This window comes from Meleagris gallopavo, chromosome 5 (assembly GCF_000146605.3).
Source record: "Meleagris gallopavo isolate NT-WF06-2002-E0010 breed Aviagen turkey brand Nicholas breeding stock chromosome 5, Turkey_5.1, whole genome shotgun sequence".
NCBI classification, from domain to species: Eukaryota; Metazoa; Chordata; class Aves; order Galliformes; family Phasianidae; genus Meleagris; species Meleagris gallopavo.
This window is the reverse complement of record NC_015015.2, coordinates 10,629,309-10,657,014: the sequence shown is the minus strand read 5'-3', so window position 1 is coordinate 10,657,014 and position 27,706 is coordinate 10,629,309. Positions and strand designations below refer to the sequence as shown.

General features: G+C 43.3%; 1 long non-coding RNA gene across 2 annotated transcripts; it reads left to right on the top strand.

Annotated features, from left to right (window-relative positions):
* Nucleotides 1–25,379, top strand: LOC104911009. 2 transcript variants are annotated; one of them, XR_793564.3, is made up of 3 exons: nucleotides 1–223; nucleotides 2,182–2,263; nucleotides 24,779–25,379. It is a non-coding gene; the product is annotated as an uncharacterized LOC104911009 (long non-coding RNA). The 2 variants fall into 2 exon arrangements; XR_002114974.2 differs by lacking the exon at nucleotides 24,779–25,379 and adding an exon at nucleotides 13,118–14,828.
* The last annotated feature ends 2,327 nt before the right edge of the window (nucleotides 25,380–27,706 follow it).

Here is a 27,706-nt window from a genome sequence, read left to right as displayed (position 1 = left end):
ATCTAATTCTTGCATGGGCTTCAGAGAAACCTGTCTCAGATGCACCTGCTTTCCACAGCTGCCCTTGACAGGGGGGAGAGATCCTCCTTTGAAAATGTAGTTATAGGAGCACAACTCATCTGGACCTGATTATCTTGGGGGGAGGGGCTGGCACCTGGTGTTAATACAAGGAGAAAGAAGCAAGGAGAGTGGTTTTCTACACAACCTTCTAGGAAGGAAGGAGGTAGGAATGGAGGTGGAGAAAGATGTTTTTTGGGAAAAGGCTGAGGGATGGTGGTAATGCAAAGGTGCTTTTCTGAAAGCATCTATGAGTCAGGGCTGAGTCAGTCTGTAGTTAGTAGAAGTTTTAGTATGTTGGCTTCCTAAGCTATATGGTATAGACCGATGAGGAAAGGGTGAGGTCTTCAGAAAAGTGTGCTTGTTTTTGTTGGTTAGATGAGAGAAGGTATGCAGTGAGGCTGGAAGGTGTTGAGGGGTAACTGGGGATTCTTCTGTGGTGCCTGTGAGTCCAGGCTGAGCCACGAAGAGAAACTTGTAGGCAAAGTTCTTCAGGATAATTCTGTAGGGAGAGCTGATGTGGCTGATGGTACAAGAGGTTGCAGAAGAATTTGAGGAATAACAGATGTGGGACAATTAGGATGTGTACCATAATGTGCTGTAGTAAGGTGCTAAATTGCATGAGGATGCTGTAGAGGCATATAACCATGCATAACCAAAGAACCACAATACTGGCAGTGGTCTCCCTGTGCATCTCAGTAGCCCAGGAGTAACTCAAACCCTCTGATTCCCTGTGCTCGGAGGTGAATTTAGCAGATAGGCAGGAGGGATGAGAACTGCAGCAGTTCTATGAGTCTTGGAAAACAAGTGACTGAGGAGAAGGGAAGTTCCTAAGGCCTCTGAAAGAATATGAAATTGCTGATTCTCCTTCATAAGGCTGATTCAAGTCTTCTTGAATTATTTGTAGACTATAGCTTGATGTACCAAAGGCAAAAAAAGAGAGAGGGGAACAGACTAAAATCAATGCAGGACCACACTGTAAATGGATTCACTGTGGGACTGCAGATGACTTAATAGTACATAACAGCCCACGGTGCTCAAGTGACTTTGCTGTATTTGTGTGTCTGTTCAAGCTCACCGTGTTGAGTAAGATTTACTACCAAGAAATTATAATAAATGCTTTTTCTTTGAAATATTCCCTGATACTTGTGGGAGAAACATGGCCTAGCTTGTGCTCTGCACTGTTGTGGTAGGATGTGCAGGCAGATCAGCATCCTTCAAGCTGGCTAAAATCCTCACCAAGCCAAAAGTGACTTGAAGCATCTCCCCTAGCTCTTCCAAGGGGGAGCCCAGGGGGTGATTTTTGGGCACCAAGATAGGGTGGGGTTTCCATCTCCTAGATGGTGGGAGGAGGTGAGAGGTACAGTGTTTGTTGATTCTATGCACTAGGGAAGAAATCATAGAGCTATCTAATGCCAAAGATGCCTTCGTGCCTTGTGTATGAACAATTACCAACATCCATCCTCTTAACTTATAGGGCTGTGTTACTTGTTCTTGTTGGTTTTTCCTTCAGTAAAGATGTATTCATGCGGACCACTGCAAATTAACATCTAAATTCCCACCCTTCCACTCTGCCTTCTAAATCCATTCACTTGTATTTCTTGGATGTATAGCAGCAGCTAATTCATTAGTGTCATTATAAAAATAATTGCACTACTGACATTAGTGCAAAGAGTGCAAGTCTTGTTGAAGGCCCATGGTGCAGGGTTATACATAGATGTGCACAGAGGTAGAACTGCTCTGATCTACAAGCTCTTGGCTGTGGGAGCAAAGTTCCTAAAATCACTCTCATATGGAGCATTCTATTTTTGCAACTCAGCCCAGACTTAGCTCTTTCAGCTTGCCTTTTTCCAGTGAACTCTTTAGATATTCAGCTGAATTAAATTGTCACAGCTGACTCCAGGTTCTTCATTTTCACTAATTACCAAAATTGGCAATTTCCTTCTGACATCAGCATGGGCACTGCCCAAAGAGTGACTAAATGACACCCTCAGGATTCAGCCCTTCTTAGATTTTAGGAGGTTTTTTTTTAATTTTGTCTTCCTTTGGTGAGGGTGTGGGAGACTGTTTGATAGAAAACTTTCTGACTCAGCTCTCTTTGGTTACTTTTTTTTTCCACGAAAGGTAACAGATGCTCATTGTGACGTGAACGTAATTTCAGTACCTGCAGAGGAGAAATGACGACCGGAGCCACCCGAGCTTAAAGGTTACTTTATTTCAAATGATTTTGACGTCAATAGGCAACGATATATATAGCAAAATATTTTTCCTCCTTACCACAGGGCCTTTAAAAGGATATCTTTGTTGTGTTAGTTGCCATAGCAGTGACTAGCATGGTTATATATACATGTGTGTATATGTATGAGGAGGGATTCCCCAACCCCAGGGCTGATTGTGTTGGCTTCTGTGTGCTTCTGTGGTTGTATTTCCTCTTCCTTCCCTTGCTTCACATGCTCCAAGGCTCTAAGGCAGCCTGTGAAACATTTCCCAGTTGGGAAATGAGTATTTTTGGTCAAGCACCTTGAAGCATGAGCCTTGTTGAGCTTCTAATTGGAGGGTATCTCAGAAAGCAGGTTGCAGACTTCTGCGCTGGTGTCGGGGTAGTTTGTGAGTAGGGCAGATGATGGAGATTTGCAAGATGATGTGGTTCAGAAGCAAATTAGGAGGCCATTGGTAAATGCGTTGTTTATTATGTAGACTGCTTTGCACGTGTCCAGATTGTGATGAAAGGCCTTTGCAATATTTAGCTGATCCTCACCTTAGAATAGATTTTATCTCTGTGCTCGTGTTTCAAAAATGTTCTTCCCTTTCAGCAACATTCTGTCGTAGTCCAGAGATCTTCCTGCTGGTGGTTTCTCTCATCTTCCTTCCCTGCTTTTTCCCCTTGTGGTCTGCTCTGAGCACTGTGCTTTGCTAACAGAGGGACTTTGATCCAGATCTGAAATGGCCCCTGAATGCAGAAGCCAAACGTCCGTAAAAGATTTCTTGATCTCCTTTTGACCAAGTTGTCAGCTAAATCTGAGCCCTCTTCTATTCTTGAGTTGTACTGTATATGCACTGGCCTCTGCATGCTAAATGAGCCTATTAAGTGCTACAGTTACGTGTGTGATGTGCTCTTTAGTGTCTGTAGCAGTCTAACGTTCTCCTATCCTGCGGTCAGACAGCAGCAAAATGTGAGCTGCTAATGGTAGGAAAGGAGTCACTGCTTTCCTTTACTCCGAATATTGTTTGCTTCTCAAGTAACACCAAACCTCAGGATGGTCCTAGATGTGGTGGGATGTGGGCTTCCTCCTCACAGCTTTCAGTAAGGGAGAGTGGAAAAGGTTACTGCTATCTGAGAATAAATGGGAGAACCTCTCCAAACTGCGTGCAAATCTCATGTCAAACTGGACTTGACAGTATGTTGGTGAAGGAAGAGCATGTATATACAGCACTGTCTTAAAGAGCAGGAAGTGCTGAGTGGACACCTGAACCAGACTGAGGTGTTTTGGTGGTGGTGGTGGTGGTTGTTGTTCAAACTCCTGTTTTCCTATGATATATTTTTCTCAGTGATTTTTTTTTTTAATGTTGAGACATTTTTCACTTTACTTATGCCTCTGCATCAGTGCAGCCAGCTGAAATCCAGCTTCTTCTCTTTTTGCCTGTTTGTTACCAACATGTAAGATGCTGGAATGAGGACTTGGCTGGCTATTGTGTTGATGACAAATGAAAGAGAAGCAAACACAGCTTGCTTGTCTGCAGCTACAGTGGTTCAGCAGGGCTGGCAGTAGTAAAGACATGTTATTTGTTGATAAAACATGTGACGCCAAGCTCTGAGAAGAAGCTGAGATAGACAGTATCTCAGTGTGATCATCTGCGTGTCATGGCTGCATGATATCTCAGCTTATTGTGCTGACTTAACCTGCAGGAGTTGAAATTGGGCACGGTTTCAGGTGGGTTAGATCAAGACAAAAACTGTAGGTGCACGCTGTTACTTTCTCCTTGCTACTTGTCATGCCCCTTGTAGAAGTGATGTGTATATGCATATACACTCATGCTTTGGCTGCCTAGCATGCACGCTTCCATGTTTTAGCCTTTATATACATAATATATATATGTGTGTATCTATGTAAAGAGCCTTATAAGAGAGTGAAGGCAGTATGTCCCAGTGCATGTGGCAGACAGTTAAGCTTTAATCCCTCTCTGCCAGTTCTTTGTGGGCTCATCCACCAGTGTTATATCAATTCTTTCCCTTTGTGTAACTCGTGCTGACACTACAGGCTCTTTGTGCTTCACGTGTCTGTCTTTGCATTGAATATCCCTGGTAAACTGTGCTGTGCCATATTGCAGCCCCTTCAGGGCAGGATGCTGAGGGTTTTTATTCTGGGTGGTGGGGGAGATTGTTCCTTGTAGCACATATGTTCCAAGTAGGGATGACAGAGGTTGATGTGGTGTCTCAGCTGTGCGCATGTGTGAATGAAGTTATTGGATGGGAATGAGAGTAACTGTGACAAAATGTGAGGATGTCCCCAAGTGTGGTGTGAGCATGGGACCCGATGAGAAGGCAGTGAGGAAACCTCCATGGAGAAAGCATCTTAATTCACATCTCTGCCCCACTGCTTGTGCATACAAAGCGAGCTGCTCCAACAAAGCTTTGTGGGAAGGGGTGCTGGAAAGCAGCATGTATCAAATTCTCGTAATTATGGTGGTAGCTAGAATAGTAAGAGACAGACTTTGGACCATAAAGCTGGCAGCCTAAATAGCCAAGAGGCGCGGGACAGTGAGGAACGCGGAGCTGTGGAGGCGAGACGTGACTTTCCTAGGTTACATGGTGGGGTAGCAGGGTAGCCAAGAACAGTGGCCCGACTCCCTAGCCACTATCTTTGCAACACGACCACACTCCCCTCAGTAATAAGAGCCATGCTGAACCTTTGACAAGAGCCAGCTTGGCTCTGCTTTGAGTGGTCACCATTTTTGAGGTTTTTTGGGGGGGGAAAAATACCAGTTCAACTGTAAATAAACCCATTCTTTTCTAGTTTTACACAGCAGCAGAAGTACTAGAAGTGCTAATGTTGGGAAACCAAAAGTATTGTTGGCTTTTTTCGTTGCCCTAAACCTACCAGGAGGCAGAATATCTCAGCTTTTATCTTTCAGGAGAAATGTCTCTTCTGAAGCTATCGCCTCTATTTCTGAAGTATCTCAGATGCTGGGTGCTCCTCCAAGATTTCTTGAGGTTTGCTTACTATAGACACCATGGGTGGGGATGCAGGACTGTAGCAAACCTGGCTCCTCAGCAGTGTGAAAGATTGCTTTGATAAGTCAAAGCTCTGCAGTAAGTAGTCTTCATCTCATCAATTCACGCATTTGGATTTAATGAATTGATTTATTAATTGCACACAAGTGACCTCTCCCTTAAAAATACAGCCACCCACCCTCAAGTACTTTCTGCATGACAGTAAATAAATTGGTGTGGAGTTTATGAACATGAGGGATGCTGGTCCAGGCTCAAAACAGCAGAGCCCAGTTAATTTCAAGAGCTGGATCTTCACAAAATGTTCACAGCAAAGCCCCAAACTAGGTGCAATAAACCTAACGCCAGCCAAGTTTGTAAACCTGGGCTGAATTGCAGGAAAGCTTTGGGCCAGGTTTTGAAGAAGCCGTGGGCCAGGTTTCCAGTTAGCTTGAAGCCACTTCATAAAATAAATAAATAAAAAAGGATTCTGATCAGATTTTGATTGTCCCAAGGGCTATTCTTCAAGGGCTTTCCACCAGCCAGGATTTGAGCTCGCTGCTGCCAAATCACAGACCTACTGGGGGCTGAGTGGTGGCTGTGTCCAGAGGCAAGTCTTGGTCATGTCTGCCCCCGAACCATGTAAGACCAATGCCCCAGGAACGTGCTCGCAGCCTGGGCAGACAGCTTCCCCTATAGATTAAGGTGGTTTCATTTTCATCGAGTTTCAGCACTTGGCCTTTTGGGCTGGATTTCACGCCAAGTTTTCCAATCCAAGAGGCCCGCAGGGCTTGTGGACATGCAAAACCACCAATGTAACGAAAATTGGTTTAAAATTGATTTAGTTTGGAAAAAAAAAAATCCAAGCCACCATGTGGAAACATTTAGAAGAGTCAGTTACCAAGTTTAGCTAAATGGAAGTAAATGTATTTAAATATGTCCATACAGAGCACTGGAGAAAGTAAATCTATTTACCATGAATTTTAATTAAACCAACCAAGTACTGGTTTAATAACCACCAGCAAGTGAAATTTGCCAAAGGACTGATATCCCTGCTTGAGTCCCTGAAATGCAGTCTTCCAGTTACCTTTGTAAACTTTTCTGGACATTTAATTTTTCTTTAGGGCATTGGTGTTTAGGTCCAGAGCCTTGAATGCTCTTTACTAATATGACTAAACACTGATGATTTTAAGAAGATCTGATCCCTTTGAGAATCTTGGCTTGTACACCTCATTCCTATTAGCCTAAAGGGAGGATTCTACTCTTCTTGGTCAGCTGAATAATTTTGGCTGAGCTGTGGGAGCCTAAATGACTTAAGTACGGGAACAATTAATAGTATTTTTTGGGAATCAAGTCTATAGAGTGTTGTCGCTGAAATCCCAGACTCTCTGGTTCTCCCAGAGTAAAGTTAACTTGCAGTATAAGGGGGGTGAAATAAGGCCTGTTTAAGTCAAAGCAGCCCATGGAGCTGAGCAGAGCCCTTCACTTGGCCTGCTTCTGTGTAGCCTGGGTAATTGCCAGTTGAACAATCAGAGGGTCCTTGCGCTAGGTTTGGTCGAGTGAGATAGCCATTCACAAGGTCCCAGGTAGAGCCATCTTGACAGCAGCATGGAGACTTGCTGAGTTCTCGTTACAGAAACCAGCACTATCAACGGTCGTCATCCTGCAGTCGTTTCAGTTTTTTTTTTAATCTGCTTTTTTTATTATTTTATTTTGTTGTGTTTGGGGTTGTTTTCCTCCATCGGCATGGCGTGTGGAGCACAGGGTGCCTCTGCTCCCCGTCCCACCCGCCTGTGTGCGCGGCTACACCCATAAACACAGCGACCTCAGAAGTGACGTGATCAAAAGGTTTCAGATGGGCTCTGTGTGTTATGAAATGATTTGAGGCTCAAAGCCCAAAGGGGGAACTCCATCATGAATTCTCCATGTATAACTACTTTGGGAAAAGGGATTAAACTGGGACAGAGCCTCTCTCTTTTTTCCTTCCTCCTCCATGGCCCCTTTCAGAAAATTAGGGGGCCCCTTTCCAAGGAGAAACTGTTGAAAATTGCGCACTGCCTTCCCTTCCCCTTCCTCCTGAACATAGCCAGAACAGCAATATACATTTCTGAGGTTTGGCAGCAGCATCTGAAAGCATGTTTTTTGCCAGAGGAGGACTGCCTGATGGGGCCGAAGTGCATGTGGGTTGGGGGACGCTTGGGGAAGGCACGGCACGGCACCTGTACCCTCTCCTTCTACCACTACTATTAAGGATGTTATTTTCACTGTTTCCCCAAGGGTGCCTGATTATCTGGTTTATCTTCGTTCTCTGGGCTGTATCATCAGCCGCTGGAACGAGACCCGTCGGCTGAGAGTTGTGCCTGAATTTTGGTTTCATAACAACAGCAGAGACAGTTGTTCTTGCGACAGACCTCTCTTGGACTGAACAAAAAACATGTACGGCCCATGTGCAGTCCATACAGCCGAGAAATACGACGTTAGCTCGGCTGGTCCAGAGCTAGCAATGACTTTGGTTTATTTTATACTTTCACCCACTGTAATGTCGCTGCCTTTCTCCTTCCAGCCCCATTCCTGTCCATCTCCCATGTTACGTGGCCCCAGCACCATTTGCTTGCTAAGGAAAGGGTTGCTGTGGTTCTCATTGCAGCAATGTCAAAGCTTCTATCTCATCCTCTAGCATTAATACAGGTTTTTAGCTTAATGTGGAATCTGGTGATGTCATCTCTTATGACATGGAGGAAGTATTTTCCATTTTCTTTAAGAATTTTCATGGAAAGAATTGAAAAGTTTGGGGAAAAAGGGGAGTAAGAGTTTTGCCCAATGAATGCTAAAAACAGAGCATTTTCATGGTTATGAAACTGAGTTTTTCCTGCATTCCCTCTTCTGCTTCTTTCTTTCCTTTAAAAGGAGATGGGAAAGCAGAACCAATGAAGAGGTATTTCTTCCTTCACTAGGGGTGCAAAATGTCAGCCCACCAATGGAGCTTTGTGTTGAGCATTTTGTTAGAGTTAGAAACAAAAGGGATATTTTATTAGAAAGAAACCTTTACTAAACAAAAATTCAGGCTAGTTCTCATTATTGACTTTTAATTTATGTGCACAAACCTGTCTTTTCAGTCTGTGTTTGAACAGCATCTAGCACACGGAGGCTACAGATACGCCTTATGCCTCTGAGTGCTGCAGCAACAAGAGTAACATGTTTCAGTGTTTGCTTATGAATATTTCCTTATTGTCCACCACCATTATGGAACATAAACATGCGCCATTAATTAGTCACCCTCTTCAGCCTGGGATGCAAGGAGGCATTACCGCATTGGTGATCTGTTGCCCTGTGGTTAAACTCTGCAAAAGTTCCTCCTTCAGCCCAAGGCTGTGGGGTAGATGGAGCTATTCCTACTGCCTCTGAAGTTCAAGCCCCGATCAGAGGAGCTATAGCCTTCAGCGTGGGAGAGGAGAGAGGGGCTGCTGTTGTTCATGGCTGTGTTTGTGCATGGCTGGGTTCCACTTTGGCAGACAGGAGAGGCTGCAGTCTGAAAGCCGTGGGCCGATAAGTGGCTTTTGAGAGATAAGATATGAAAGACTCTGTAATTCTGGATGAGAGTGTTGAGTAGTTTATATGTGTAAGTCCAGATGTTCAGTAAAAGGAGCTGTTCCAGCCCTTCAGCTGTGTACGCCTGCTTGCACGTGTATGGTCTGGTGTGCTCATGGCCCTGGGCGAGTGACAGTCTCGGGAAGCAGTGAACAAGGCTCTGGGACTCAGGGGAGATGTGGGGTTAATATTCAGCTGTGCAGCCTTTTGGTTTCTCCTCTGACTCCCACCTCAGGAATGAGCAAGGCAGAAAATGCCTCTCTGCTTGCATCTGATGGGTCTAAGGTGAAAGCAGTCACTGAAAGGTAAAAAGAGGGATTGTCTCTGTCTCTAGTGTCAGCACTGGGAGCGTAGTTTGTCTTGACATTTGAGGATACAGTTTGCTTATCAACAAAGCTATGCAAGTACACCTAGTCCAAAAAATGCTTTTCTTGTGAAGAGCAGGCTTCTGTCCAGAACAGCTGCATCAGTTAACTGCTCTTCAGTGTGAATCATAGCGGAACAAGCACTATGTTTAACTAGGAGTGCATCTTATCAGCAGCCTGTGTCTCAAACATGCAGTTACAGAGTGAGTACTGTTTTATGAAGAGGTCGGGCTTAGAGCCAGATTCCCAGCATCTGTCAATTGAGGGCAGCTTCCCTAAAACTGATGTGGCTTTATCGATTTAAATTGGGTGGAAATTTAGCCCTAGATACTCACTCTGAAAGCAAGTGAACTATCGATGTCCAGAATTTTTCCAAGCATGCACATAGTTTTTTATCATCAGCAAGAACACTGCAGACAAGTAAACAGATATGAGTTGGATTTTTCTCTGGGCTCTGTGAGTTTCGGGGTAGATAAGTTGGCTCATCAAACATGAACTTGCTTAGTTGATGCTTGAATAGAAACAGGTGAACATGCGTATTTAGTGGAGTGATTTCAAAACCAGCTTTCTGTGATTTATGTCTTTGCATCTCTGGAGATGAACTGTGTGTGGGGCCCTCTGCTATTTTGATCATAAAGCATCGGCAGGTTTCTCAAGTGTTCCCAGGGGGATGTATCACAGGCCTGAGGAATGTAAATGAAGTGATGAGGACCCCTCTGCCATGTGGGATGTGCTCTGGAAAGACCCTTCAAGGCCTCATATGCTATCTGCACTTCTGCCTTCCTCATCGTGAGGATGGTGACCCTGGCAGAGGGCTATGGCAGGCAGTGGTGGGTGGCAGCCTCAAGTTCAAACCAATGCAGTTGGTGTGTTGGAGATGTATGTGTTTTGGCTAATATTTGCCAGTGGGAAAGCCCTTTTGAGAGCCAAAAAGGGAGTGGTGGTCATCTGCTATCACAGTGTAGGACAGCTCACAGGCTAAGGAAGGACAGTACCCACAGGGTGGGAGAAAGACTAATGTACTGGTAAAGGGCTTTCTGTGAGTCTACACTTCAGGTATAAACACACGTGGCTTAGTGGGAAGCGAGTTCCTCACTGACCTTCTAATTGTGGTCCAATCCAACTTCCAAGTAGAGCAAGAAGTGCTGAGGCACAGAAGTGACCTGGTCAGTGGCAGTGTGGCCAGATTAAGGTGCTCTATAGGCATGACCTAGATACTCTGCCTACCTTGCCAAATCCTCCTATCCCACTGCAGGCTTTCAAATGTCACCAACAGGTCCTGCTGGACACAGTTGCAGAGGATCATGATCACAGTGCTCTTCTGTTCCACATTATGGCCTGGAATCAGTCTGTTGCCATTAGCACACATTCTTAGTTCTGATTCACAGTGGCATCTTTCTCTGCTTCTTATTCATTACCCAAGCATCTTGGCTAGCAGGGGCCTGTTAGTGGCTTTGGCCATTTGGAACAAATGGTGGAATTTTATGGTAAACCCAGAGACACTTTATGGAGGTGTAATATCTTGGTTTTGGTTTCCATCACATTTTTATAGCTCAGAGGCCAAAAACACATCAAAGAAGCAAGTCTGGCAGAGAGCACCAACCCCAAATTCATTACACTCCAATTAGGCTGTTAAGAGGAGATAAAAGAAGCAGCAAAACTGTATGTCCTCCTCAACTGCTGTTTGCTGAGGTTCCTTCTCTCTTTTGTGGTGTGGGTCCCCAGGCATCTTAGTCCACCAGCAGCAGCAGTGTTGTGTGCCTGGGGACAGCCAAGACATACTTTTCATTAAAGCTATATTGGATCAAAGGGCTTTGGCCAGTCCATGTGAAAGAACAAAGGGTTTTTTTTGTGGATCTCCCTTTGTTACTGACCACTTTTTCACCATTTCACTTTATTGTTCTCTTCTGTGTGGTTTGTAACAGATTGAACTGCAGATACGTTTCTTGGATGTAGGTTCCTTTCTGCAGAGTGTGAAGGCCAGCACATCAGGGAGCTGAGGAAATGGGTCTGGCCTCAACCATGCCCTTTGCTTGGTGGTCCCTCTAGCTTTGGGGATCATTCCTGTGGAAATAGGAAGGAAGCAACAGTTACAAAGCAACAGGTATCAAGAAAGAAAATCTGCAGCTTAGTTGTAATTTGATTATTTGAGGGATAAAATGCTGCATTTCAGCGATTCTTCTCAATGGCTTGTTAAAATAGCAAACATCTCTAGATTTTGTGCTGTTGCTTCCCATGTTTCTGAGTGCAGAAGCTAACAGGAGCAATTGGGAATTTGTCGTGGTGAAAACTGCTGTTGCACTTAGCTACTGGCAGAAGAAGTTATAAGTTAATCTTTCCTATATTTACCAACACTTTATTTGTGGTCTAAATGGCTAAATAACTGTTTAGTCTTGTAGAGAGAATCAAAACAATTTTTCAAACCAACAAACAAAAATCACATATTCTAACGGATGCTCAATGTTGTTGTTGAAAGTGGTGATGCTTTTTTCCACATCCTGAAATGTCAGAATATGGTCAGTCAGAAACATTGAGGGATTTCCCTCTCTGATTCATTCCCAAACAGCTTCAGGAGTGATTCCTCCTGCTTAGAATACCTGATAAAATCTGTGGAAAGTTCTTGGCAGCTTTATGAATAACTCTAGGTCTATCCTCAAGTGGGTCAAGCTTTGATGGATAAAGAATGTTTCTGCTAGTCACTATGCCCTTTCATGGAAAGTGGGCAATATTACAATAGGGTGATCTATGACAATGTCCAGGAAGTCCAGAACTTGGGTAGGACAGTCAGGAACACAAGCTCACTATTGACCCTTGAGAAGGTGCTGCATGTAATTGGTATATCCAGATAAACTCTGTTCTAACTGTGAAGGCAGCCTTCTCCTCCACACAGCCTTGTGGTCACAGAGTGGAAACCATCAGCTGGGTCTGCTACAGCCATGTTCTGTTCTGTATGTTTGCAACCGCTGTAACTTTAGGATGCATCATTGCACAAGTCAGCCACCCAGTTCAGATGCAGCCTCAATACGTCTATCTGAAGTTAAGGGACAGCCTGCTCTTTCTGAACACTGTATGACAAAAGATTCTAAGAGCCAGCACATAAATGAAACATCCTGGGTAACAGTTTTCTTAAGGACTGAGACTACTGACAGTTTGTCACATCTTGTTAAAGAAAGTGATCTGTCCCATTCTCCTCTCTAGCTGTAGTCTTAATGGCTAAAGCTGGCTTTGTCTTCACTGGGACAAAATGCTAGGCTTGTATTAAAAAACAGATGTAATTCCAGGGAACTCATAGAAATCATATTTTACACCTAATTTTCCGGATCAAGATAGCGCTGCCATTAGACCAGTTTGTGAGCTCATCTGGAAAAGTATAAATCATCCTGTTCTCCCAGGTAATTTATTTGGTCTCATCTTCATCAACCTTAGGTAATTCTTGTTTTTTTTTTTTCCTAGTAAAGATAAATGTCTTCTATCCCACTGTCTGGAGACTGCAGCCAAAGAGACCTGGGGACAGGCAGGTGCTCCTTCTCCCTGCAGAGCTACATTGCTTGTTCTTCTCCGTGGCTCTAGCTTTGTAGGAGAACCTGGGTCTGGTTCTGGTCATTAAAAAGAAGGGAAAACTCCACCCTGCTACACAACCCTTCCCTGACCCCAGATAGTAGACAGCAATCAGTGTCTTGGTGAGCCCCCACTGAGAGGCCCCTCTCAACCTTTTGCTGAGGAGGAAACTGCTGCGGGCAGGAAGCCTCAAAGGGATCCTTCAGCATAGCCCCAAAAGAGTTTCCCAAGCTGTTATGTTTATGCTCACCGCAAAACCACAAGGAAGGACAACTTTTCAGATGCTTTCAATTCAACACGCTCTGGCCCAAACCACTCTCCCTTCATCTGTTTTTTGCAGGGGAACATTGAGCTGGGATGCCTGCTACAGTATTGCATGAGCAGGGCTGGCCTCCATGACAGGGCCAAGGCTGGAGGAGGACACCCTAGAGCTTCTGTCGTATTCTGAGGAAGGAGCAATGTATGCAAACTGTGCCCAAACTGCTGGGATGCAATCCTAGGTCTCATATTGGGTTGGGACCCAAGTGCACAAGCACTCCTTCAGCATCATTGTTGTGCAGGGAAAGAAAAGCTGGTGTGAAAGGCCACCAGAATGTGCATAACTGCGTGGCTTGGGGCATTTCCTCATCACTTGGTCTCTGGATCTGTGAAGGCCTGAAGGATAACCTCATCCAGAAAATAATTTTCTCTCCTTCCCCGTTACCATTTTTGACTTGGAAAATTTTTAGGAGGTTTTTAACTTCTTTTTTGTCTTAAAAGCTGGTCTCCCTCAACACACGCAAATGATCAATAAAACAACTTCCAGAAGAAATTTGGTTTTGGCTGGGAATAGCATTCAAAAGCTTTCCCTGTGGAGGAAGATTCCTGCAGAAGGTTTTTCAGCTCTTCTGCCAGGAACTGTGGTTCTTTGGGCCTGCTTGAGAGACCCAGCAGTTGGCAAAGTGGCTTTTTGTACTCTCTGCTCAATCTATGTCACCATTTTCCAGTTAACAGTCATCCGGCACTCCAGGAAAGTGTTGTCAGCTGGGTTAAAGCAATGTCAGGAACTGAGAACAACTCCGTGTTGGTAAGGCATTTCGAAATCAGTGCTTCATATGGTGGTAGTCAGAAGCTTCATGATGGGTCCTGGATGCAGCCCTTCTTCCACTGCACGTGCGCATGGTAGTAGCCGTGGTGCTGCTGTTCAGGTGAGAGTTACCAGGTCACCTCCTACTGCGCCAACAGCCAGAGTTTCAGCCTCAGCAATGCAGTTATTAAGCAGGTGGATGTCTTGCTTCTTCCCATTTGTAATGTCTGTGCTAAAATATTTTATTAATGAAATCACTGATGTTTATTACCTACTAAATTATCTCGTGCTCCAACAATCTCTGAGGGTTATTACCACAAAGACTTGCACAACAGATGTTAAAAGCCATCAGTTTAAATCAACATATACTTTTATTAAAAACAAAACGGAATGTTTTTTTTCTAATCCCTGCATTCCAGTTGCTAAAGCTGAGATAATCTTCTGGAGGAGCTAATGGATATTGTTAATAGCTGGATTGAATTTATAAAGAGCTAGAAGAGAACAAACAGGAGAGCAGAGACAACCTACAGCAGCAGCGATGAGGGCGATAAGTTGTGCTTCACTAGCAGGTCTTTCTTTGTGCCAGCTGCTTCATCCAGTCAAGATGATGTACAAGATGAAGTTGGATATTTGTAATTATTCCTTGCATTTCCCTTCTTCTGACTCAGGATCTGAAATGTAAAGGGTTTAAGCAACTGTAATATTGTCAACGCATGTTTGTTTCCAGCTATTTCTTACTCCTAGTCATTTGCTACAGTAAACTAAAAAGGCTATTGTTTGTGGTCAGTTTATTGCAATAAGATATGTCTGTAAAGGTGACTGAAGAGCTGCTATTTCCAGCCTAAGCTTCCTTCCCCTCCCCCACTCCCCCCAAATACTCACCTGCATCCAGATGTGGAGTTCTCAGTACAGAGGAGACACTGTTGGACCATGTCCAACGGAGGGCCACAAAAATGATCCAAGGGATGGAACAGCTACTCTGCAAGGACAGCTACTCTGAGAGAGCTGGATCTGTTCAGCTTGGGGAAGAAAATGCTGCTGGGTGATCTGTTAGCAGCCTTTCAGTATCTAAAGGAGGGCTGTAAGAAAGAACTGACAGGCTCTTCAGCAGGGTCTTTTCGATAAGAGAAGGGGAAAGGGTTTTAAACTAGAAGATGAGAGATTTAGATTGAGTATGAGGAAGAAGGTTTGTTTGTTTTACAATAAGGGTGATGAGGCATTGGCACAGGTTGCCCAGAGAGGTGGTGAAAGCCCTGTCCTTGGAGACATTCAAGGTGAGGCTGGATGAGGCTCTGAGCACCTGATGTAGTGTAGATGTCTCTTCATTGCAGGGGAGTTGGACCAGATGGCCTCTAAGAGTCCCTTCCAACTCAAATGATTCTGTGATATTGAGCTAAATCTAGGCAAGAACAAATAACTACCTAGGCTTAAGTCTCCTTTATGATGGCTGAGGATGACAGATTTACTTAATTGCATGAATGACATGGGGAGCAGGTAAAAAGGTTTGGATCATGATTGCATCGAGCAAGTCTTGTGGTCATTAATGAACCCTAAGAAAATAGCAGTACCCTACCAAATTGAAATAGTCTCACACTGGTTGCATGCTACTGTGCATACTGAAATGAGATAAGCAGGGCTGCAAGAATCATGGACTGCTTATCGATTTCCACAAAGCCTGGGTTTCCAGTTTGGACTTACTTGTATATGTGACTTTCTTAGAATACCTCCTGTGAGTTAACATATCTCCAACTGATCTAAACTCAGGAATCAATTATAACATGAGGACTTCAGTGGAAAATTGTGTAATAAAACACATCTTGTGACATTTCATCAGGTACAAGGGAAGGACTTTCTCCAAGAGATGATTTTCCTTATGTGTTTTTTTCTTCTCTTTGGTTAATTTTGTTTTAAGACCTGCCGTGAGTCATGTTCATCGTAGTGGATTAGGAATGGTGCCTTTGGCATGTTTCAGATTACTTGGTTTGGAAATAACAACGTTATGGTTTCTGCAAACAGTGTAAACTGAAGATGTGCAGAGCACTCATTCCTAGAGCTTCAGAGCACCCCCAAGGGATAATCCCTGATTTCAAAACAGAGGGTAGGCCATCTGCAGCAAGGGTGTTCATTCCATCCCTGCACACAGCTGTAACAATCTCCCTTACCTGGCTGCAGTGTTTGTGCTGGGCATCTAATCCACCTCCAAAGGACCTCCTTGGGTGTCTTCACCTTTCTTAGGTGAATAACCAGGAACCCCTGACTTCCTGTCCATTCTTTCCCTTCCTTAGAGGCACAGAGGCTGATGTCACTCTCTCAACAGATCCGCGGGAGGTTCTCTCTGGGATTTTCCTCCCTGGGATAACGCATGGTGTTTACTGTCTGTTGGCTTTCCGGTGGTCTCCCATCCTCCAGCACAGGGAGTCACGAGGTCTTCCCCCAACACCCCCCCGCCTCATGCTCTGTGGTATCTGTTGTTTTCCAAGCGCTGGAATCTCTGTCCCCGTTACGTAGCCCCAAACCTGACCTTGTCGGAGACCACACACGGGTGTCTCTGGATGAGAGGGGAATGTATGGAATGTTTTTCAATGAGCAGTTTATGAAATTCCTTTCCTATATGTTTCAGAAATTCTTTAAGTTAAAGAGCACAAACATTTCTCCAAGGAAACAAGAGTTTGCAGCAGCTCGAATGCAGGCACTTGTTTTTAAAATATATTCTATACTAAAGGGGGAGGGAGGGAAGAAAGGGGGTGGAAAAGATAAAAAGAAAGGAGGAGATGTAAACAAGGAAGCCTAACTCCCAGCTCTGGGTATGCAGCAGTAGTGAGGCTGTGGGCCTCTGTGGACCTGTGGGCAGGCTAAGTCCTCTTAGTGGGGCTAACAGCTGCCTGAGGGGACAGCTAGGAAGCAGAAAGGCCAGTGCTCATTGTGGAGCTGCCTGAGACAGGATAAGGCACCGCTGAGAGTGCAGGAAAGCCTCACCTCCAAAGACCTCTCCTGAAGAGAAAATTGTGTGGCTCTTGGGTTTCTCTTCCCTCTGAGAATGTTTTCTATGTTTCTGTGTTGAAAATAACGAGATCAAGTGCTTAAACAAAGCTTGCCAGAGGAGACCAAAGGACATCTTCTGGTTCCCTCTTGCATTTGACTGAAGGACAGTGGAGGAGAGGGAGGACTTCGTCTAGGCTGCGGGGTGGGTAGGAGGTGGAAGTCGCCCTGCTCTGCTTGGGTGTGTGCTCCAAGCACTGAGTTATTGTGTGATAAGGTGGTACCACCTCTTCCTCCCTTTGTGTTTTTGGAAGAAAACGATGTTGCTGTCGCATATCTGAAGGGCCTTGATTTTGGTGGGCACACTGAAGGAGAGCCGGGGAAACGCTGGTGAGAGGTAAAGGTGGAGATGCCTTTTGAGGCTGAGGTGCTCTGGGGCATGCTCCGAAGTAGAATTATTAATTCTGAAAACTCAGTGGTTTCCAGGGACTGAGAACCTTTGTCTGGGACTTGCATACCTCAGTCCCACTTTAAGTGCCTAGGTCCCTTTTTGGATCTGGGCCTAATCTGCTAACTCAAACCCAGCTTGCATGCGTCAGAACTGTAAGCCAATATAGAGTTGGCAGGAAATGGCTTTCCTATCCTGTGAACATTTTCAGTAATTTTTTTTTAACTGAACCTGTGTTTTAAACTTGGGCCAACAGCCAAAATTTAAAAAAATTCACAAAGTGAAAACCCAGGTTTTGAATAGATATTTTTTTTCCTCTAGCATCAGCTAAAACATTTGATTTTGATATCGACTTCTTCATATTTTAGTCTTTTACTGCTAGTGGCTTAATTTTAAAAACAAACTTGGAATTTAAAACTGGAGGAGTTGGTTGAAGTACATCCCCCATCAGAAGTCTTGGGTTTGATGGATTGACATGTTCTGATCTGAAAAGCTTTTCATCAGAAACGACCATATGCCGATTAGCTACAGCTGTTGGCATCGGATGGTAGTGGTCTGTATTAAATAACTATGTCAGTGTAATGGGACAGATGAAAAACACAACAGCTGGCACACACACAGGCTGTCTCACCAGAGACACCACCTCACAGGCACAGAAGATGATTTTTCTTCTAATTAGGCATAGTTCCTTGATTGCTGAAGAGGAAGTGCTATGACTTGTAGCATCATGGCCATGAGAATGTTTGGAAGTGGGACCTTCTACCACTGCAGACCATTTGAATAATAGATCTGTAACAATATCATTTCACAATTTGCTTGGAGAAGTCCTAACCCTTTGAAGTTATTGAAAAAAAAGGTCTTTGACTTCAGTATGGCCAGGACTTCTCCCACCATATTTAGTTTTGAATTTTATTTTTTTGTGCCTTCTTTTATGTTGCCCTTTATGCCTGGCACTAGTTCTCCTTGGTTCTGATCCAAAGACCATTGGAATCAATTGAAGTCATTCCATCACCCTCAGTGGGCTTTGGAGCAAATCCCTTGCACACTAAACAATCTCTATCTCATCTTTCAAGTACTTCCTGCAAAATATGCTTCTTTCACAAAGCTCTTAAGCACAGCTGATCCTGTGTAACATTTTTATTGCTTCATAATAGACTTTCAGCCAGTAAACTGTATGTGGGTCAGTTAAAGGCTAAACAAGATTCACCAATCAGGTTTGATCAGTGTTTGCTCTGTATGAGCAACCGAGCAAGAAAATACACTGTTTACTAATACTGAGGATGTGTAAAAGAGTAAGAATTCCATTTAGAAACAGGTCTTGTGTCATAACTATTTCACTGTCACCTAATATTCTCAGAGTGATCTGTAGAATCTTTTCAGACAGTTATGAGAATGTTTTGGAAATAAGGTAGGGAGTTGTAACAAAAATGTGTGTATATTTTCAATATTTTTGCTGGTTCCAGTTGCCAGTAATTAAAGTCCAATTTAAAAAGTACTGTGGGGAGAGAAATCCCCCCCACAGTCAGATCCATGCTCTAACATTGTACCCGGCGTTGTTTTTTCTTTGGTGGATAGAGACTGCTGTTGGCTGGCCATAGGGCAGCTTTCACTTGTCACCCACTGGCTGGATGGACAGACCTGTTCAGGTTATTTTGAGAGAGTTTTCCACCATCTCTTTTCTGTTCTGTTTTCTCTCTTTTCTACCTCCGTCCTTGCTTCATCTCAGACACAGTATCTGTGACCTCTTTGTTCCCCCTGCTTCCTGTTCCTCTCATCTCTATGATGACATTAGTACTACAGTAATGTTTCCTGACCCCGAAATGCCTTTTGGATAGATGATATACGAGTGCGAAGTAATAGACAGCACCTGCCCAGAAAAGACCAGAAATGGGGAGAAGATTCATCAGATTCAAAAAGGTGCCTGTTTTAGGACGAATAACAGATTGAATAGAGGGAGAAGCCAAAATACCAGGCACGCTTTCTTTCCTTAACGCGAGAGCTAAACTGTGTTGTCCTATTGTTTTCTCAGTTCCCTTATTTTACTGTGAGCCAAGTGATAGTTCATCTTACTGTGCTGGGTGGAAATATGAATTCAATGGGTCCTTATCCCCAAATCTTGCATCTTCACAGTGTGTGGGATGCTCATGGATCTTGTAGTCTTACTTTGAGTAGTTGGTGGTCTGGTTATGTGAATCACAGCCATTGCGTTGCAGGGCAGTCTGCAGGAGCGTGAAAGAGTGGGTAAGCTTGGATTAATTGTTCCTCCAAACAAAACTGCGGGGATCTGTTGAAGAGAAAGTGGCAAGGGAATATGTGGAAAATGATGGTTGTTTGCAGTAAGAAGCAGAACTGTTGGGAAGACATGTAGGAATGAGTGGATGCTATAAAGAGAGTGACGAAGTACTCAGAAGTAATGGAAGTGGCAGAGAACAGGCAGTGTCTGGAATCATGGTGAAATTAAGTTCCAAGAACAAAGTGGAACATCCTGGAATTATTGAAATGAAGTATCATAACTAATTAGCTAGAATTTATTGGCTTGCAAAATGCTTGGAGATTTAGCATTTCTCCGCTAAGAGAATCAGAGATACTGTAAAACAAAAAACTCAGAGGATGACATCATTTTTAAGGTGACAGGACCTTTGCTGTCACCCACTTCCTCCCATCTGAACATCAAGCCTATGGGCATTTCCAGGGGAGGAAAGGCGATGAAAGGGCTCTGTTCAGACTTGCCTCTCCTCTCCAGCCTACTCTGCTTTCAGATACAGACTGCTGTATCTTGAGGACAACCTATGTCACAGCAGTGAAGTTATGAACCTATAGCAACTCCCATCCAGTTGTCACTGCAGTTTTCCAAGCAACAGCAAAAAATGTACAGGACAGGACGCTCAGACTATCTAGAAGTGTTAAGCACAACTTCACTTTGAAGCCATCTGTCAAACATCTGGCTTCAGAAGAAAAACTTAGCAAGAGAGAATGTAGAGGAACTCATAGTTTTTTTTGTTGGTTTTCATTTTTTTCTCTCCATTATTTCTCCTCCTTTCTTTCATCTGGCTAGGATTAAATATTTTGTTTTTCTCTTCTACATGCATCAACATGCCACTGCAGGACTGCATTGCTTCATACACAGCTGAATAAAAATAAGTTCTAGTGGAACCTCAGCTGCATTGAGGTAGAAACTGCTCAGGATTGAAGCAGAGGTGTGTCACCGACTCTCAGGCAGGGGAGAAGTCGGATGGTTTCTCTCCAAGGGGAGAAGATAAAACTGTGGGTCAGTTCCATAATGCTGAGGGTAAATTCAGGGAAGAGTTAGAAAGCAGAGAAGGGAAATTTCAGTAGCCATTCAAGATTGGCTTATTAAAAAATCATGGGAATCAAGACTGGAAAAGAAAACACATTGTGTTAAGTCATCTTATCCAATCCCTGCAACCAACCAGTGTAGGCATCCTCCAATGGGCTTTCCAAGCAAGTTTAACCTTTAGAGAATAATGAATGACTATTGCTGAAGTACAAAATCAGGCTGTCTTCTGGTTTCCACCAGAAAAGGCATCTTTTTCTTGTCCATAACCTTTTCTGTCTTTCACACCCTGCTCAGACCTCCCAGACAAATATCCTCTTCCAACTTGAAAAGCAGGTCAAAAATGGCAATATCAGGAAGGACAGAGATTTAGGAGGAGACCTCAGAAATGGGTGGTCAGATAAGTTGTTAATCCCTTGAAAGAAAGGTTTCTTGCTTTTCCTGCAATAAAAAAAGTCTTCTTCCTGCCCCCCCTACCTGCCTTTACAAACACTGTAGCAAAGATGATGATTTACTAGTTGTTATCTAACTTGGAGCTGTCAGTTTCCTGAGGACAAAGGCCCAGTGCACAGTATGACAACAAGGTCTTACATTTAACCACTGAATCCCTTGACACTGCAGTGTTCCAGCACAGCAGGCTGGAAAATGTGTTGCAGCTTCATACAAATTGAGAAGGAAAAAAAAAAAAGATGGGAGAATGTAATGAATTAAATATGGAAATGAATAATACACTCAAGTACAATCTCCTCTGTGTCAACTTGATATTCAATTCCATTTATTTCATGTTGTCCCCGCATGATCGACTTGCAAAGTTGCACAGGTTTATGTGTAGGGAATGTGGAACTGTTCTGTAGAGTTTATCTGGAAGAAAGCTGGTGTCTTAGCTATGGAGAATAGGAAAGGCTCATAAGTCTTGAGGAGCTTAAAAAGCAGCATAAGGGCAGAGGAAATAATGTAAAACTGCCGTATTTTGCCAAGGTAGTTATAAGGATGCTCCAGTTGCCATTGAAATCAGAAGCCTTTAGATTTTTGCGAGACCATTGTCTCAAATACAGGAGGGCTGCCATTCCTCAGAACTGTTTCTTCAGACAGACATTTAACTATTTGGGAGGGGTATCTAAATCACAAGTCAAAGTTTGGCAGCCTGGAAGAGTTTTGCAGGACAACATGAAGATCCTGTGGTACAGAAGCCTAAAGACTCTCATAATGGAGCTGTCCATCCCTACTCTCAATAAGTGAATCTTACTGCTTTGGTATAAAGATGTGTAGGTTCATTTTTTCTCTTTTCCTAACACTCCTGTTATTTCTATTTGAGGTTTCCTTTTCTTTGATCCCTAAGTAGGAATAGACTATGGTGAGCCTCTGTTTTTTCTCCTCTGATATAGATAGGCTGCAGATTCCTTCTTGGAATGAATGTTTTACGATGTATATTGATCCAAGAGTAGGTTACCTTAAAATGGTGAGTTACCATGCATTTACTGCTTCGCAATAACTGTCCAAGGACGTGTTCTTAAACCCAAGCAGTTCCATGTCATCATAGCTGCCAGAGTGCTTTAATGTCCATTTGCATCTGACAAATTCAAAATGGCTTGTGATTTCATTACATCTCTAATGTTAAACTAACTGTATGTGCAACTAGGAAATCATATCCTCCTTCATTCAAAGTTGCATTTGTCTAACACTAGCCTGAAGATTTTCTGAGTCTTTGTCTCTGGCTGAAAGACTTGTTAAGGCTTGTTAAGACATCTTTTCTATGTGAAAGTACTTATATTTAAAAGTACACAGTCACATTTTGACTGAACTCAGCTAAAAGCTTTAACTCACTACATTTTAAAACTTGTTACCTCTCACAAGATCATTTTTGTGGCTTTACTTTGAACTCAGACATCCATATCTAGCCCGAATTTGGGATGCCCAGAATGAAGAAACAATTCTTTTAATTATTTTAATAGTGACTGACCCGGGGTCAAAAGCACTTCCCTGTTTCAAAAAATTACATTTTTGTACACCTGTGAATAATGTTAGATATTAAACCATTGCCCTGAAATCTCATTTGCTAATTTGGCTCCTTTTTACTTTCTTTATGCTGTTTGTTGAACCTGTGCTTTTGAAGGCAGAGGTTTTTGCCCTGAGAGTAAGCCCTTCAGCCCTTCAAGCTTCAGCCAGATTTTCCTCCTCACAGTGCCATCTTTTCTTCACTGAGGAAGCTGAAGTTAACAAAGCGCTTAGTTTGGGTTTCTCTGTTAGGGGCAGGAGATGAGTAGGGTTGAATCTCAGCCTTCATTGCCGTCTGTGATTCATTTCACATGCTTTCACTGAAATGCACGTGTTAGACTATGGTAATTGAAGCAGGTAATTCACATGTCCCCCTGATTCAACCTGTCCTCTTTGTTCTTTACTATCTTAGTTATCTGTATGTCATCTGCAAATACCACTATCGTGGATTTTCTATTCTCTACATTGTTGTTGAAAGTGCTAAACACTGTTGGACTAACAACTGCTTCCCTAAAGCTTCTTGCTAATAATAATCCCATTTGTGTAGTGCCCCTCCCAGTAATGACTGCATTATTTGTAGCTGAGATCTGTCACTGAAATGTTTTGGTATATCTAATATGCCTTACTATTTCCACACAGTGCTAAGTATTTGTTTCTTAACTAAGATCTCATGAGATATTAAATTATATGGCCTGCAGAAAAACAAATACACTCTGCCTGTACCTCTGCCGCTATCAGATAGATCTTTGTCCAAACAAAGGTATCAGTCTGCACTTCCCCTGAGTACCACAGCAGTTTTGCATCTCTATAGGTCTAATTCTAAAATACGTTTAATTTACTGGCAATTGGGGTTTAGGAGAAGACCCATCAGAAATATGTGGAGCTCAAATTTACTGCCTCTAGTCCCATTGGGAGGTGTTGGCATTTGTGTCTGGTTGTTGTTGGCCAGCATCTCCATAGTTATCCATATCTTACATTTCAAAAAACATGACCCTTTCTTTGAGGAGGTATCACATTTCCTTGAACTCAAAGTCTATGCTTCTCTCTTGTGGTCTTGAAAACTTCAGCCCACACTTCAAATGCTTGTAAGTGTGATGTGCTGTGTTCCCCAATTCTGAGGGATTAGGTTTATTTACTTCCAGATAGTGCAGAATTTGGTTGGCAGTTGATGACCTGGAAGGACAACTTCCTCCTCCTAATCAGTTCTGGATGTATTTTCTCTCTTCCAGAGACAGTGCTGTTCTCCAATGTGGTGCTCAGGCAATAAGGTGTTATTCATATGTCATGTTTTTCATGTGTCGTTGCTCGTGGAACCCACATACTCATTTTCTCTGGTTTAGTCTTCCTCACTGTTTCATGTTTAATTTCTTTTGCTAAGGGCCTTGAAGCAGGGACCTGTGATTTCTTTTATTTCTTTTTGCCTTTTTTTTTTTTTTCTCTCCTCTCTGTAATTGTAAAGGCCTGCAAAGTCACAGACCTCCTTAGTGCTGAATAAATAATAAACAATGCTTTTGCTCTTCGTTTGAAAAAATTACTCTGCAGATTCTTAAGAGGGAGCATAGTGTCAGCGCAATCGCAAAAGTGCACATCATCACCAGATGGGAACCAATACAAGGCATCACTGTAAAAGTCCACATGGTAGCACTTGTCAGTAATTCTCCTCCAGTCTGTCAGCACAGTATTCCATCATACAAACAGGAGGAGCATGTTGTGGGTTTGTATATTTGACCCTCTCTGGGGACAACACTAATATAAAAAGCATTCCACCAGAGGCTTCTTCTGCACTGAACAAAAGGAAATGCATTTTCCTTCATTCTCGAGCGTGTGGAAGCCCAGATTCAAAGAGCTGAGCCATGCTTTTCTTTTGTAGATAGCAGCATTGCAGGAGCCGGTGGTGGCTGTGGTAACACTCCTGAAGTCTGGCCTAGACCAGACTCTTGTTTCACATCAGCTGCATCCGTGATCAATTTTAATGCTGAGTCTGCAAATCCAGGCGGTAAAGCAATGGGATGATGATGTCCACCCATAGGACCTTTTTCATGAAGCTCCCAGACTCCACCACTTGGAGGAGGAATAACTATATAGTGGTCTATTGAGCCACAGCATGGCTACAAGTATGTAGTCACGCGTGAGCTTGCAATGGGTGTCCTTGAAGAATGTGATGGCGGCAGTAGGGCCGCAACTCATTAGTCAGCCATCTTTATTTCTTTGTTTCCAGTGGGAGCTCTCCACAAGATGGCAATGTAACACCACGCATTCTGTCCTCTCCTCTGGAAGATGTCCTCTGCTTGGGGTTTCCTTCATTCCAAGAATGGTGCCATTGGGTATCTACACCCGTTGCATGTGGGAGTGCAAACCCAGCTTGGGTTGAGGTGAATGCAGATAGTCTGTCTGGTGGCTTTCTGCCAAGGTGACATCAAGTCTCCAGAGAGAGAGCAAAGTCCAGTGATGTGGCTTTGCCACTCCTCGTTGGCCGTGGGAAAAGACCTGCCATGACCATATGGAGACACCAGGCCTGGAGCAGCATAGTGGTGCTCTCTAGGGAAAATTGTAGTATTTTAAGAGATAGAATCTGTTATCTTTGTAATACTGAATTGTACTTTATTGAACAAATAATCTTGCTGCAATATATGGAATATCTGTGAAGCACAAGGCCACCACGACATGAATAAACTTGCCAAAAAATGTCTGTGTTGCCTTATACTTGCTTCCTGTTAACTTAAAAGCAGCTGGGAAAGATGCTAGCTGAAAATGAGATGTAATCATCAATAAGTTGTTTTTATCTATTTAAACCTAGCAACAATAATAAAAAAAATGCAAACGAAAGATGCATAACACTAGCTTCCTTTTGTAACACAGGCCAGGATTTTGTGAATTATCCCCAGATTTCAGTCACTTCCCCTATGGCTTCTGTTCTGTCTCTTACAATAAATATTTGCTCGCCAACTTCTTTGAACAGTGAAAGCAAGCCAAGCCAGTCCTGGAAGGGGCTGAGCTGTGTTTGTTGTACTATGTTTTGGGAAGCCCTTTTTTGATATGTGTTGATGTACTTTGCCCCCTTAATTCTCTTTATCCTTTTGGGGGATCTCTGCTTACCCTTTAGTTGATTCCTTGAGGAACGCTCCTAGAAAATCTAGGGCAGTCAAGGGCAGAAGTAAGAAGGATGAGTAAGCAGCTCTTTATCTGTTCAGAGAAGGGACTGTGTCAGAAACTGAACTGTCTTGTTGTCACTATGAAGTTGTGTTGTCTTCCAAAGTACCAGGTGTTGGTCATGGCTGGAAAGAAGAGAGCAGATTAAATGGATCCAATGGACTGATCTGGGATGGCAAGCTTTAAGCTCTTTGAAGACTATGAGGACATTTCCATTTCCAAACCACAAATTATTTCCAGAAACTGGGAAACAAGAGGAGGGAAACAAGAGGAAGGAAAACTTGTACATGGCAAGCTCAACAGAGAAAAAAAAATCCTTTGCAATGAAGTCATTGGACAGAAAGTAAACTGCCCACAAGCCCTTTTACCAGAAGAGTTTGGATCAAGAGTCCAGTGAATAAGGGAATTATATGTAACACATATATATGAACTGTCAGGACAGTAAAGAGGTATTGTCTATATGTTGGTCTCAAAACTTCCATTGAACCCTTCAGTGCATGAGTCAGTCACAGAGAAGATCAGTGTATGTGGTCCTTGTTCCAGAGCCAGGTTAAAGGAAAGGTGGAACTTTTCACAGAAAATAGTTAAAGCTTTGCTTTATCAGGCTTGCTTTTTGCTAAACTTTGTTTATCTTGTGCAATGGTTCCTGGCTCCTTCATACGGCCTTCACCTTTGAATACTATTGATTAACTAGTACCTGGTTTGCCATATGATCCGAGTTCCTCTTACATCTTTCTCTTCTTTATCTACTGGAGTTGACTTTTTTAACCCTTTGACTGGGAACTTTGTCACTTACCTGGTGACTGGCAGCTGTTCTATACAGCTTTATGTCAAGGAAGCAAGCCAGAGACCGAAGATTCTCAGAATGAAAGCCAAACTCCTTTAAACTGTTAAAGCTCTGAATTCTTTGTCTTGCAGTAGCATCTAGAAGGCGTGCTTCAGCTAGGAGGGTGGGCCTGCTGTGCAAGGCACAGGACCAGCACGTAACCAGAGGGCTGCTCCTTCCCTAAAGAACTTGCAGCCTCAATAGAAAACAGAAAGAATGAGAGGCACAAAGAAAAGAGGGGACTTGGCCAAGATGATTGAGCAGTAAATCAGTGGCAGGACTTTGAAGAGTTCCCTTGAGTCCTAATCTGGTGACCTTTCTAGTGGGGCAGGCTGCCTCTGGCTTTTCACTGAAGTGTGCAAAGCATTGGCTTTTAATTTGCAAATAGATTAGAGCATACAGCATCACATGCCAAAAACTTCAGCGGGAAGTTAATGTTGCCTAATGGTGTCTTGTATTGTTCCAGAATGCATAAAGGATTAATCCTGAGCAGGAAGTGAGAAATTAATGCAAATTTAAACTTCTGAAAAGTAGGAAATATACAGGTATGATCAAAATAACCTTAGCTCTGTCCTCTTCCAGCATTGTCACTATGCATGTTCAGATACACAGAATCTCATAGAAATTCAAGAAATGAGGCACATGAAAACAATAAGTAAAGCCTAATACATTTTCTCTGAGCATATCCCATCAGTACAAATGGGGCAGGCAGCAGCATGCTCATTCCCAATAAGATCTGAGAATGGCAGAAGATTTGTGTCCCTTGAGTCCTGAGATGCATGTGCTCCTCCATGTCACCTCTTGCCAGGGCAATCTGGCCCTGAAATCCACCCTTCGGCTCAGCTTGTGGGGTGTTTCATCTCAAAGGAACTCTGAACTCATAAATGTTTTGATGCTGGCCGTTGGTCTTTTAGTGGTGAGGCCAGAGCCTCCATGGTGGAATATGATTTCCATTTCAGATGGCCATAATCTCAAAACAGTCTCATGTAGTGCCTGACCATGGCTTCTCAGATGATGTTGACAATTGTCTGGACACTGCTCTCAGTTATGTGGCCTGATTTTGGGGTGGTCCTATGTAGAGTCAGGAGATGGACTCGATCGTCCTTATGAATCCCTCCCAACTCAGGAGATTCTATGATTATATGTTCTTTTTTCTTCATACTCACTTTC